We start from the raw sequence: 12,340 nt of genomic DNA on the forward strand, positions 1-12,340 counted from the left end.
CGTGTTGCGCGGGACTTGCTAAGGCTTGTGCTGATCGTTTGAACTGTAGTCAGTGCACATATCCGGCCCCTTCCGTCTATGGAATTGGACAAGCATGAGTCATGCAGCAACGTGTGAGAGCATGGGGCCAAGGTGCGCAAGAGTGGGACTTGCATTCGATTGTTAAACGGCCGTCAAACAGTACCGGCCTGCGCTAGTCCACACTGTAATTAGGTGCAGAACACTCCAAATAGTCTTCTTGATCCCTCTTTTTTTTGGGGGGGGGGGGGCTCCCTCCTTGGTGCAAGGACAAAACTAACACAACTACCAGAAGGAAAGGAGCGAGGGGAGTAGTGTTGGGCAGATGGAAAGGTGACACTGGTAGAAAAAGAGGCTTCCATACGCCCCATTAGTCCCCAAAACAATCGAACCGCGACCAAAGGGGTCTTTAGTCGCGGTTCGGGAGAAGACCCGCGACCAACTATCTGGGCCCAGCGCGCCCGGTCGACAGCTGGCGGACGGGAGGGGCTTTAGTCCCGGTTGGCCTGGCCAACCGGGACTAAAGGCCCATCCCTATATATAGGACTCAGCTCACTTCACTTCACTCAGCTCACTTCACAATTTTCAGAAGGGGGTGGTGGGTTTGCTTTTGGTTTCTCCTATGCACACAAGGTGTTTGATGAAATGCCCGAGAGCCTGAAACAAACATGATATGAAGTGTCCGAGCCACACTTGAGCTTTCTCATTTATTTTTCCTCCGCGATCACGGTTAGCAACTTGAACCTTTCATGTGTCATTGATAAAATATGCATGTGTGTAGTTCATTGTTTAATTTGTATTATTTCTAGCTAGTTAGTTTAACAAATGCATGATGGTTAATTATATACTTTATATAATAATAATGCAGATGAATCGACAATGGATGTACGGTCCCCGACTCTCCGGCGAGTTCACTACGGGTTTGAAAGATTTCCTCGTAGTGGCAAATGCGAACAAGCAGCAAGGTTTTATTATCTGTCCATGTGCTGTCTGTAAGAATCAGAAGGGTTACTCCTCCTCAAGAGACGTTCACATGCACCTGCTTCAGCACGGTTTCATGCGAAGCTATAATTGTTGGACCAAGCATGGAGAAAGAGGGGTTAGAATGAAAGAAGATGAAGAAGGGGATGATATCGATGACAACTATCATGATCATTTCGGTGATACTTTCATGGAGGATGATGCTGAAGGTGGGGAAGGGTTAGGTGAAGGTGAAGAAGAGGCACATGATGAGCCCGCTGATGATCTTGGTCGGACCATTGCTGACGCACGGAGACGCTGCGAAACTGACAAGGATAGGGAGAATTTGGATCGCATGTTAGAGGATCACAAAAAGTCGTTGTATCCAGGATGCGATAATAGTCTGAAAAAGCTGGGCTGCACACTGAATTTGCTAAAATGGAAGGCACAGGAAGGTGTAGGTGACTCATCATTTGAAAATTTCCTGAAAATGTTGAAGAATATGTTCCCGAAGAATAACGAGTTGCCCGCCAGTACGTACGAAGCAAAGAAGGCTGTCTGCCCTCTAGGTTTAGAGGTTCTGAAGATACATGCATGCATTAACGACTGCATCCTCTACCGCGGTGAATACGAGAATTTGAATGAATGCCCTGTATGCACTGCATTGCGTTATAAGATCAGAGGCGATGACCCTGGTGACGATGTTGAGGGCGAGAAACCCAGGAAGAGGGTTCCCGCCAAGGTGATGTGGTATGCTCCTATAATACCACGGTTGAAACGTCTGTTCATGAACAAAAGGCATGCCAAGTCGTTGCGATGGCACAAAGAGGACCGTAAGTCCGACGGGGAGTTGAGACACACCGCTGATGGAACGCAATGGAGAAAGATCGACAGAGTGTTCAAAGATTTTGCAGCTGACGCAAGGAACATAAGATTTGGTCTAAATACTGATGGCATTAATCCTTTTGGCGAGCAGAGCTCCAGCCATAGCACCTGGCCCGTGACTCTATGCATCTACAACCTTCCTCCTTGGTTGTGCATGAAGCGGAAGTTCATTATGATGCCAATTCTCATCCAAGGCCCTAAGCAACCCGGCAACGACATCGATGTGTACCTAAGGCCATTAGTTGAAGAACTTTTACAGTTGTGGGCCAGACCTGGTGTACGTGTCTGGGATGAGCACAAAGGAGAGGAATTTGACCTACGAGCGTTGCTTTTTGTAACCATCAACGATTGGCCTGCTCTCAGTAACCTTTCGGGACAGACAAATAAGGGATACAATGCATGCACGCACTGCTTACATGAGACTGAAAGTGTACGTTTGGTTAATTGTAAGAAGAACGTGTACCTGGGTCATCGTCGATTTCTTCCCCGAATCATAACGTAAGAAAGAAAGGCAAGCATTTCAACGGCAAGGCAGATCACCGGCCGAAGCCTGCGGAACGTACTGGTGCAGAGATATTTGATATGGTCAAGGATTTGAAAGTCATCTTTGGAAAGGGTCCTAGCGGACAATCAGTTCCGCGGGGAGTTGACGGGCACGCACCCATGTGGAAGAAGAAATCTATATTTTGGGAGCTAGAATATTGGAAAGTCCTAGATGTCCGCTCTGCAATCGACGTGATGCATGTTACGAAGAATATTTGCGTGAACCTGCTAAGCTTCTTGGGCGTGTATGGGAAGACAAATGATACAAAGGAAGCACGGCAGGACCAGCAACTTTTGAAAGACCCAGATGACCGGCATCCGGAATGGTTTCAAGGTCGTGCCAGCTACGCTCTTACCAAAGAAGAGAAGGTCATTTTTTTTGAATGCCTGAGCAGTATGAACGTCCCGTCTGGCTTCTCGTCGAATATAAAGGGAATAATAAACATGGCGGAGAAAAAGTTCCAAAACCTGAAGTCTCACGACTGCCACGTGATTATGACGCAATTGCTTCCGATTGCTTTGAGGGGGCTCCTACCGGAAAATGTTGGAGTAGCCATTGTGAAGCTATGTGCATTCCTCAATGCAATCTCTCAGAAGGTAATCAATCCAGAAGATCTACCACGGTTACAGAACGATGTGGTCCAATGCCTTGTCAGTTTCGAGTTGGTGTTCCCACCATCCTTCTTCGATATTATGACGCACCTCCTGGTCCACCTAGTCGAAGAGATTTCCATTCTCGGTCCTGTATTTCTACACAATATGTTCCCCTTTGAGAGGTTCATGGGAGTATTAAAGAAATATGTTCGTAACCGTGCTAGGCCAGAAGGAAGCATCGTCAAGGGCTATGGAAATGAGGAGGTAATTGAGTTCTGTATTGACTATGTTCCTGACCTTAAGCCGATTGGTATTCCTCAAACGCGGCACAAGGGGAGACTAAGTGGAAAAGGCAAGATCGGAAGGGAATCCACGATATGTATGGACGGTCATTCTATGACTGAAGCACACCACACAGTTCTGCAAAATTCCAGCTTGGTGGCTCCGTACTTCGAGCAACACAAGAATATTTTACGCTCGGACAACCCGGGGAAGCCTGAATCCTGGATTAGAAAGGCCCACATGGAGACTTTCGGCAGTTGGTTGCGAAAACATTTAATGAATGACAATGATGTTGGAGATCAGCTGTACATGTTGGCCAAGAAACCATCTTCGACTATAACGACTTTCCAAGGGTACGAGATAAATGGGAATACATTTTACACCATCGCCCAAGATAAAAAGAGCACCAACCAAAACAGTGGTGTCCGCTTTGATGCAGCAACCGAGAATGGGCAAAAGGTCACATATTATGGTTACATAGAGGAGATATGGGAACTTGACTATGGACCCTCCTTTAAGGTCCCTTTGTTCCTGTGCAAATAGTTCAAGCTAACAGGAGGTGGGGTAAAGGTGGACGAGCAATACGGAATGACAATGGTGGATTTCAACAATCTTGGTTACCTTGACGAACCATTCGTCCTTGCCAAAGATGTCGCTCAGGTTTTTTATTTGAAGGACATGAGTAGCAAACCGAGGAAACGGAAAGATAAGAAAACGATCAGTACATCATGCGATGATCCAAAGCGCCACATTGTTCTTTCAGGGAAAAGAAACATCGTGGGAGTGGAGGACAAGACAGACATGTCAGAAGATTATAATATGTTTGGTGAAATTCCGCCCTTCAAAGTGAACACTGACCCAAGCATTAAGTTAAATGATGAGGATGCTCCATGGATACGGCACAATCGTAAGCAAGCAGGGACACAAGGGAAGAATTGATGTGTAATAATTTATTGTACCAAACTTTGTATTTGGTCGATGAACTGAATGATGTATCAAACCTTTTGTCAAACCTTCAAGGGATGTTAAAATGAATTAGTTTTATTTTTCTGATATATAATTGTATTTTTAAGATTTTAAAATGAATTATTTCTGATTTTAAAAGGAAAAAGGAAGAAGAAGAAAGAAGGAAAAAGGAAGAAAAAACAGAAGAAAAAAAAGAAGAAAAAAACAAACAGAAGAAAAACAGAAGAAAAAAACAGAAGAAAAAAACAAACAGAAGAAAAAAACAGAAGAAAAAACAGAAGAAAAAAGGAAAAAGGAAAAATGGAAGAAAAAAAAGAAGAAAAACAAAACAAAATAAATAAAGCAAAAAAGAAAGAAGGAAAAAGGAAGAAAAAACAGAAGAAAAACATAAGAAAAAACAGAAGAAAAAAACAGAAGAAAAAAACAAACAGAAGAAAAAACAGAAGAAAAAAGGAAAAAGGAAAAAAGGAAGAAAAAAAAGAAGAAAACAAAACAAAATAAATAAAACAAAAAACAGGCAAAAAATAAAAAATATGCCACCTACTGGGCCACCACGGCCTGAATACGACTAGAAACCCATTAATGGGCCAGGATTCAGGCCCGCAGAAGGCCCAGTAGGCCCACAGGCACACAGTGACAGAATAGGCCCGTAAGCCTGCATTTGAGAGGAGCTCGAAGTGGTGAGCGCAGCCGCGCTTATAAACCACTGTCGAAGCCTCTCGGCTAGCGAGGTGGGACTAAACATCCCACCGCACCGCGCCAGTTCCAGCACAGACCCTTTAGTCCCGGTTGGGGAGGCGGACCGCGACTAAAGGGTACCATTTAGTCGCGGTTGTTGTCCCCAACCGCGACTAAAGGGTCTTTCTGCGCGGGAGCGAAAGCGGCGCCAAAACCCTTTAGTCCCGGTTGGGGAGGCGGACCGCGACTAAAGGGACCGCGACTAAAGGTGCGTCTATAAATACTGCACTTAGCAGTTTCGCCACTTCCCATTCTCCTCTCTCTCGACGCTGAAGCGCTCCCCCGACGCCGATCGACGCCGAAGCCCTGCCCCGACGCCGACGCCGACGCCGAAGCCCTGCGCGCCGCCGTCCCCGTCCCCAGTGAGCGCCGCCTCCGCCCGTGCCCTGCGCCCTTGCCGGCCCGCCGCCCGACGCCCTGCCGCCCGCCGCCCGCCGCCCGCTGGCCCTGCCTGCCGTCCTCCGCGCGCCGGCAGAAGAAGAAGAAGGAAGAAGAAAAAGGAAGAAGAAGAAGAAAGAAAAAGGAAAAAGGAAGAAGAAGAAAGAAGGAAGAAGAAAACAAAAGAAAAACAGAAGAAAAACAAGAAAAAGGAAGAAAAAAGGAAAAAGGAAGAAAAAAAAGAAAAAGGAAGAAAACAACAGAAGAAAAGCAAAGGAAGAAGAAAAAAAAGGAAAACACAAGAAAAACAAACAGAAGAAAAAAACAAAAGAAAACAAAAAAACAGAAGAAAAACAAAGGAAGAAGAAAAAAACAAAAGAAAAGAAAAAAACAAAAAAAAAGGAGGAAGAAAAACAAAGGAAGAAGAAAAAAAGAAAGAAGAAAAACAAAGGAGGAAGAAAAACAAAGGAAGAAGAAAAACAAAGGAAGAAGAAAAAAAGAAAGAAGAAAAAAAAAGGAAGAAGAAAAAAAGAAAGAAGAAAGGAGAAAAAAAGGAAGAAGAAAAAAAGAAAGAAGAAAGAAAGAAGAAAGAAAAGGAAGAAGAAAAAACAAGAAAGAAAAAGGAAGAAGAAAAAGAAAGGAAGAAGAAAAACAAAGGAAGAAGAAAAAAAGAAAGAAGAAAAAGAAAGAAGAAAAAAGAAAGAAGAAAGAAAAAGGAAGAAGAAAAAACAAGAAAGAAAAAGGAAGAAGAAAAAAATGAAAACCAAATGAAAACCAAAAGAAAGAAGAAAGAAAAAGGAAGAAGAAAAGAAGAAGAAGAAAGGAAGAAGAAAGGAAGAAGAAGAAAGAAAGAAAAAAGAAGAAGGAAGAAGAAGAAAGAAAGAAGAAAGGAAGAAGAAGAAAGGAAGAAGAAGAAAGAAAGAAGAAGAAAGGAAAAAGGAAGAAGAAGAAAGGAAGAAGAAGAAAGAGGAAGAAGAAAGGAAGAAGAAGAAAGAAAGAAGAAAGAGGAAGAAGAAAGGAAGAAGAAGAAAAAAAGAATTTTTACTTAAAGAATCTTATTTTTTAATTCCTCCTCCTCTATGTCCCCTTAATCTTATTTTTTAATTCCTTTATACTTAAAGAATTTTTACTACATGCAGGAGTGACATATGGTGGACGATAGAACCGAGCCGCTTAGGGATCCGGAGGCTGAACGTTATTTAATGGGCATCATCAACAACGAGATTCCTTATGTACCGGGCTCAGAATATGAGCAACAAGAGGATGTAGTTTCTTCTTATCTGAACCTTGACGGTGGAACAGAGATTGTCGATGATCAAGAAGGTAAAGGAACGGACATTGTCGACGGAGGTCAACCGTCAACAACCGACGATCTCGAATTGCAAGTAGCGACCACCTCCGGCGAGGTATATATATACATTGAGAGCCTCTCGTGATACAAACTTACTGAAATGTGAATACATATGTATTAACGCGCGCGACTCTCTTTCTTTTTTTAGCCCTCCGGATCGAGTACGACAAAGCGTGGCAAATCCAAGGCGATGAAAACAGGAGAAACATATGCCATTGAGTTTGTCAGTGAAACCGGCAAGCCCCTACAGCACACCTCAAAGTTTATCAACCAATGCGGAGTCGTTGTTAGAGACAACGTCCCGATCACCGTCCAGGAATGGAAGGAGCCAAAGAAGGCACGTCTTGGTTTCAGTTTTGTCGACAAGAGAACGAAAAAGGATTGCTGGAGAAAGCTTATGGAACATTTCATTCTACCTCCGGAATACAACAAAGTCGATGAATTCGGTAACGAGGTTCCGGGTGGACGTCAGAGGAGGAGGCTAGTTAAAGAGTTCGCTCTTCAGAAGATGGGCGAAGCATTCCGGAACTTCAAGAAAAAATTAACCCGTGACTATGTCAACAAGGGCAAGACTCCGGATTTCAATGGACAACATGAGAAACTGAAAGATGATTGGCCAGAATTTGTGAGGCAAAAGCAATCGGAGCATTTCAAGGAAATATCGAAAAAAAATAATGATAATGCGAGTAAGAAAAAGTTCCATCATATTATGGGGCCAGGAGGATACCGCCTTTCGGAGCCTAGGTGGCAGAAGATGGAGGAGGACCTGAGGGTGCGAGGAATCCCTCTAGGTACAGAGGGATGGGACCCAAGGGCCAAAAGCTGGTGGTACGGGCATGGGGGATCGCTAGACCCGGAGACAGGGGTGTGTGTTCACCGGCAGAGACAGTTTGCTCCCACCCAAGCCCTTATTGACGCAATGACCCAAGCTCAAGAGGGCTTGATCAAGTTCAACAGAGAGAAAGACGCACTGACAACAGCCCTCGGGAATGATGAACACGGAGGACGTGTACGAGGCAAAGGCAAAGCTCCGTGGAAAGTAGGGTTTTCCCAGGACAATGACCCGTACTGTTACAGAAGCCGTAAGAGAAAGACGGACCGGGATGTAGATCTTATGACGAAGTTTGCATCGGAACTCCATGAGTTGAAGCAGACCGTGCATGAACTAGTGAAAGAAAAATCGGCTGCAGGGCCGCATGAAGATCATGAAGCGGATCGCGGAAGCCAGCAGCGGAGAAGCAGCGTGGCTTCCACGGATGCCCCGCCTGGTGCTAGTGCACCGATGATCGAGATTCGTGCACCGGAGCCTCACTACCCCGTGGATGATGTAAAGGAGATGAAAGAATGTGATCTGCATTATCCCGTGGGGAACGTTTCCACGAAGGTAGCTAGCGGCAGTGCTTTACCCTGTACACCTGGAGCACTCCACCACAACAACCCCATTGCATATGGCTATGCTCGTGTCACGGTGGAATTCATAGTCCAAGGGTTTGAGGACCTGGAGATTGACAAACCTACACCCGAAGGGGAGAGAAGACTTGGAGATGTCAAGCGCCAGTTCATTCTATGGAAAAAGAAGTACATAGTGTTTCCAGGCGAGGCCCCAAGGCTAGCAAGTCCACCCCCCTCCGATGGTGGTGGTGGTGGCGGCGGTGGTGGCGGTGGCGGTGGTCGTGGTGGTTCACCTACACCTCCTTCACGCCATTCGATGCCGTCCCCCGATCCAGAACCTCCGGCGGGTACGACGCCCCCCAATCCTCCTCCGGCGGGTACGACGCCCCCCAATCCACCTCCGGCGAAGAAGCAGAAGCAGGCGGACAGCAAGGAAACCCGCTCCTGGACTATTAACCCGGACCCTTATGTACCTAAGACCACAAGGGTACCGGAGCCATCACTGAAGCCTCTCCTCCCAAGGCTTGGGGAACTTAGTGAAGCTGAAACCAAATTGGCCGCATCTGCTGATTATGAGAAATGGAAGGCGGATATGAAGGCGAAAAAAGAGCCTGAGCCCAAGCAAGTATTCACTGAGAAGCAAAAGAAGTGGGCTAAGGATTTTTTGACGACACCGTCCCAAGCCGAGCTGAATATGCCTGACGACTATGGACATGAACTTCGTAGGCAAGCAAAAATATTGAAGGAGGAGAAAGAAGAAAGTTAAAAAAGCGGGAAACAAGTTGACCAGCTCGGGATGTAGAAGAAACAATCGATCCCCCCGCTCATAGTGAAAGCCGGTCCGGAAGAGGACCCCGAGATCATAGCAGCTGCGGCAGCACTTGGATTGACTGTAGCGGGTGCCATGAAACAAGCGTCCGAGATGGGTTTGACTCTTCGTGCCTTCTTAGGCCTTGAGGATGCGCCAGTATGTGAGATAGCATTACAATATGTGCGGAATGGGCCTCTCGTCGAGCCTGCGCGGGAAAAGAGTCTACCACCACAAATGCGAAATCTGCTACGTTGGTACAAGCAATTCATAACATGGGCCGACAAAGAATATGTTTATGCGGATGTTACAGATGAGCATCACACCAAACGGTACTCTGTAGAAGTTCATATGAGTGAATTGTTCCAGCTGTTCAATCTGCGCGACCTCGACAAATCTATGCTGAGTTGCTACGTTCTGTAAGTGATTTATTTCTACCTCATCTCGTTCTTCATTGCCTGCACTATATATATATATATATATATATTGTCCTAACTATATTGTTGCGTACGCTATTATGCAGATTGAAGATTTGGGAATGCAAAATAAGAAACATCCATGATGTTGGGTTCATTGACCCACATATCGTTAATGGACATGTGTTACAACATCACCCCGAAGACGTGGAGAAAGACCTGTACAAGTTTCTTAGAAAGCATCAACTCAAAAGTCATATTCTATTTCCTTACCATTTTGGGTGAGTGTTTCTCTCTTGTGCCCATTCTCTTTTGTTTACTCCATGCATGGTATGTCTAATCGATGAGTTATGCATGACTGTGCATGTAACGTGTCCGCAGGTTCCACTGGATTCTGCTAAATATTGAACTTCACACCTCCAGAGTTCTAATCATGGACTCTATGGATTCGGATCCAAAGCGTTGGGCCGACATGAGAAAAATGCTGCAAAAGTAATTATTTTCAATCATTTGAGCTCTATATCGATCGGTCTCTTTCGTTCATTTCCTAATATCAAGTAACTAATAACTACCTTATTCATTTAATTTTCTTTGCCCTGTAGGGTTTGGAGACGGTTCTCAGAAGAAATTGTCGGTGAATTCAAACATGAGCTAGATTTCAGAAGGTTAGTTAATGTGGATAAGCAGCCACCGGGGACCAATCTATGTGGATACTATGTTTGTGAGAACATCCGGAGACACAGCACTGAGCGGAAGGCATCAGATAGCGTGCGGAACGCGACGGATAACTTGCGGAGGAGGCTTAGTCCAGAAGCTCGCTTCCGACCAATTCAAGAAGAATTAGCAGGATTTTTCATGAGGGAAGTCATCAATCCTAAAGGAGAACACTATACCGAGGACGAAGAAATTTATATGCATACCCGAGATTGAAACTTGTACGAAGTTGTATATGGTCATCCATCCTAATTGTGTATGGAAACTTGTTCGAAGTTGTATATGGTCACCCGAGATTGAATATATATTATATATTCCTCTTGAATTCTTCTTGTTTGAAATTTCATATGCATGTATATAGTAGCGTAAAATATGTGTACTGAAACTTTATCAAAATTAAAATAAAACACAAAATATAATATAAAAGAAATAAAACACTCCAAACTAAAAAGAAACCAGGTTTAGGGGGGCTAAAACCCTAAACCTGCGGAGGAGCCCTTTAGTCCCGGTTGGCCACGAGAACCGGGACTAAAGGTCCTCCGCCCCGACGGACCACGGGCGCCCACGTGGACGGGCCTTTAGTCCCGGTCAGCCACAAGAACCGGGACTAAAGCCTTTAGTCGCGGTCCGTAAGAGGCGCGACTAAAGGGGGGTCTTTAGTCGCACATATTTAGTCCCGGTTGCACAGCCGGGACTAAAGGCTGTTGCGAACCGGGACTAAAGGGCTTTTTTCTACCAGTGTGACCCTGAAAAGATAGTAGTACAAATTATTGGCATTCAAAACCGCGGGCTAGGTGCAAGCAAAGCTGAAGCACTCACAAAAGCAAGACTCTGACCGAGATTTGTGTTTCAGATTCTGACTCAAAAACAGCCGTTTCAATCATTTCCCACGTGATTGCTCGAATAATATTTCCGTTCACTCCTGATATCAGGGCGCGGTCTCTGCCTTGTTGATCAAGCACACACTTTACACCCATTTTGCCGGCTAGCTAGTCGCCTACTGTCCTATAGGTTAGATTTTCCCGTCCCCTTTCTCTTCCGCCTCCCGTAGCTCAGATCCTCCACATCGGACTGCAATTCTGTAAGCCTACCTAACGGTCATTTGATATGAAGCAATCTCATTTGCACAATGTGCAGCATATATTATTTGACGCCCATTTGTCTACGTAACCCCACCAAATATAGTCCTGCAACGGCAGCACTGGGAGTGCGCAGTGCGTCACTTGCATCATCCTTCAATCCTTCCCTATGTTTCACATGGGATCATCTGGTACGCGACTTGATTACTTGATTAAGCTTTGTTCTAATGAACCATGCATGGTGCTTAGTTCTGTTTTATAATGCGGTTGTTGACCTGTAACGCAGCAACTACGCGGCACACATGCCCCACCCCCCCCCCCCCCCCCCCCCCCCCCCTATATATTTTGAGCTGAATACCAAGTTGGCTGCTCATTCTCCCCCACATCGTTCCTCTCTCCAGGCCTTCTCAAGGTTAGTCCTTTTGCCATTGCTCTGCTTCCCTTAATTTCGGTCCAACATTGCTTGCTTTAGTAATGTGCTGATGGATGAGCGGCAACGATTTTCAGTAATTAATTGCTAATGCATATGTTTACCTTTTTGGAACTTTGTCAGTTATATCTTCTACGTTCTACTCGATCGATTGCTGTTGCCGTGGCTGATATGAGGAGGCTTGGTACTGTTCAGACCATGCTTGGTGCTACTATAAATCTCGGTATGCTTAAAATCTTGTTACTGTATATAATGTGTTGTTGCCGTGCCACATGTTTTTTTTAGGGGAATGCGCCATATGTTTTTGTATTCTGGTTTATGTTGTCGACCGCTTTGAGTATGATCTCTCTGATGCGAGAGTGTTACTGATTTCTGAGTTGAACTTCGTAATTTTTTTTATGTCTTTCTGTCAATGTAATGGAAGTTCGTCATCTTTTTTTTAGAAGCATCAAGTTTATATTAATCAAACAATATGATCACAATCATGCTGCAAGCATGGAGCAAAGAATGACATCAAGTTACATTTAGGGTCATTTCAAAAACATTTTTTTGCCGTTAAGTGGGCTGTCACATTAGCTTCCGTTTTTACATGAATAATCTTAAAACACACGAAGTGCCTGCCCAGCTCGACCAAGTGACTGAAGAGTGGACATATATGATGCCTCTATTTTCTTGCCTTTATTCCCAAAGTGAGGCCAGAACTTGAGAGTCAGTTTCAACAATTACCTTTGAGAGACTCAGACTACTATAGCCAACTCGACACCATCTCTAGCATACAATATATCT

Source organism: Aegilops tauschii, chromosome 2, assembly GCF_002575655.3.
Source record: "Aegilops tauschii subsp. strangulata cultivar AL8/78 chromosome 2, Aet v6.0, whole genome shotgun sequence".
NCBI classification, from domain to species: domain Eukaryota; kingdom Viridiplantae; phylum Streptophyta; class Magnoliopsida; order Poales; family Poaceae; genus Aegilops; species Aegilops tauschii.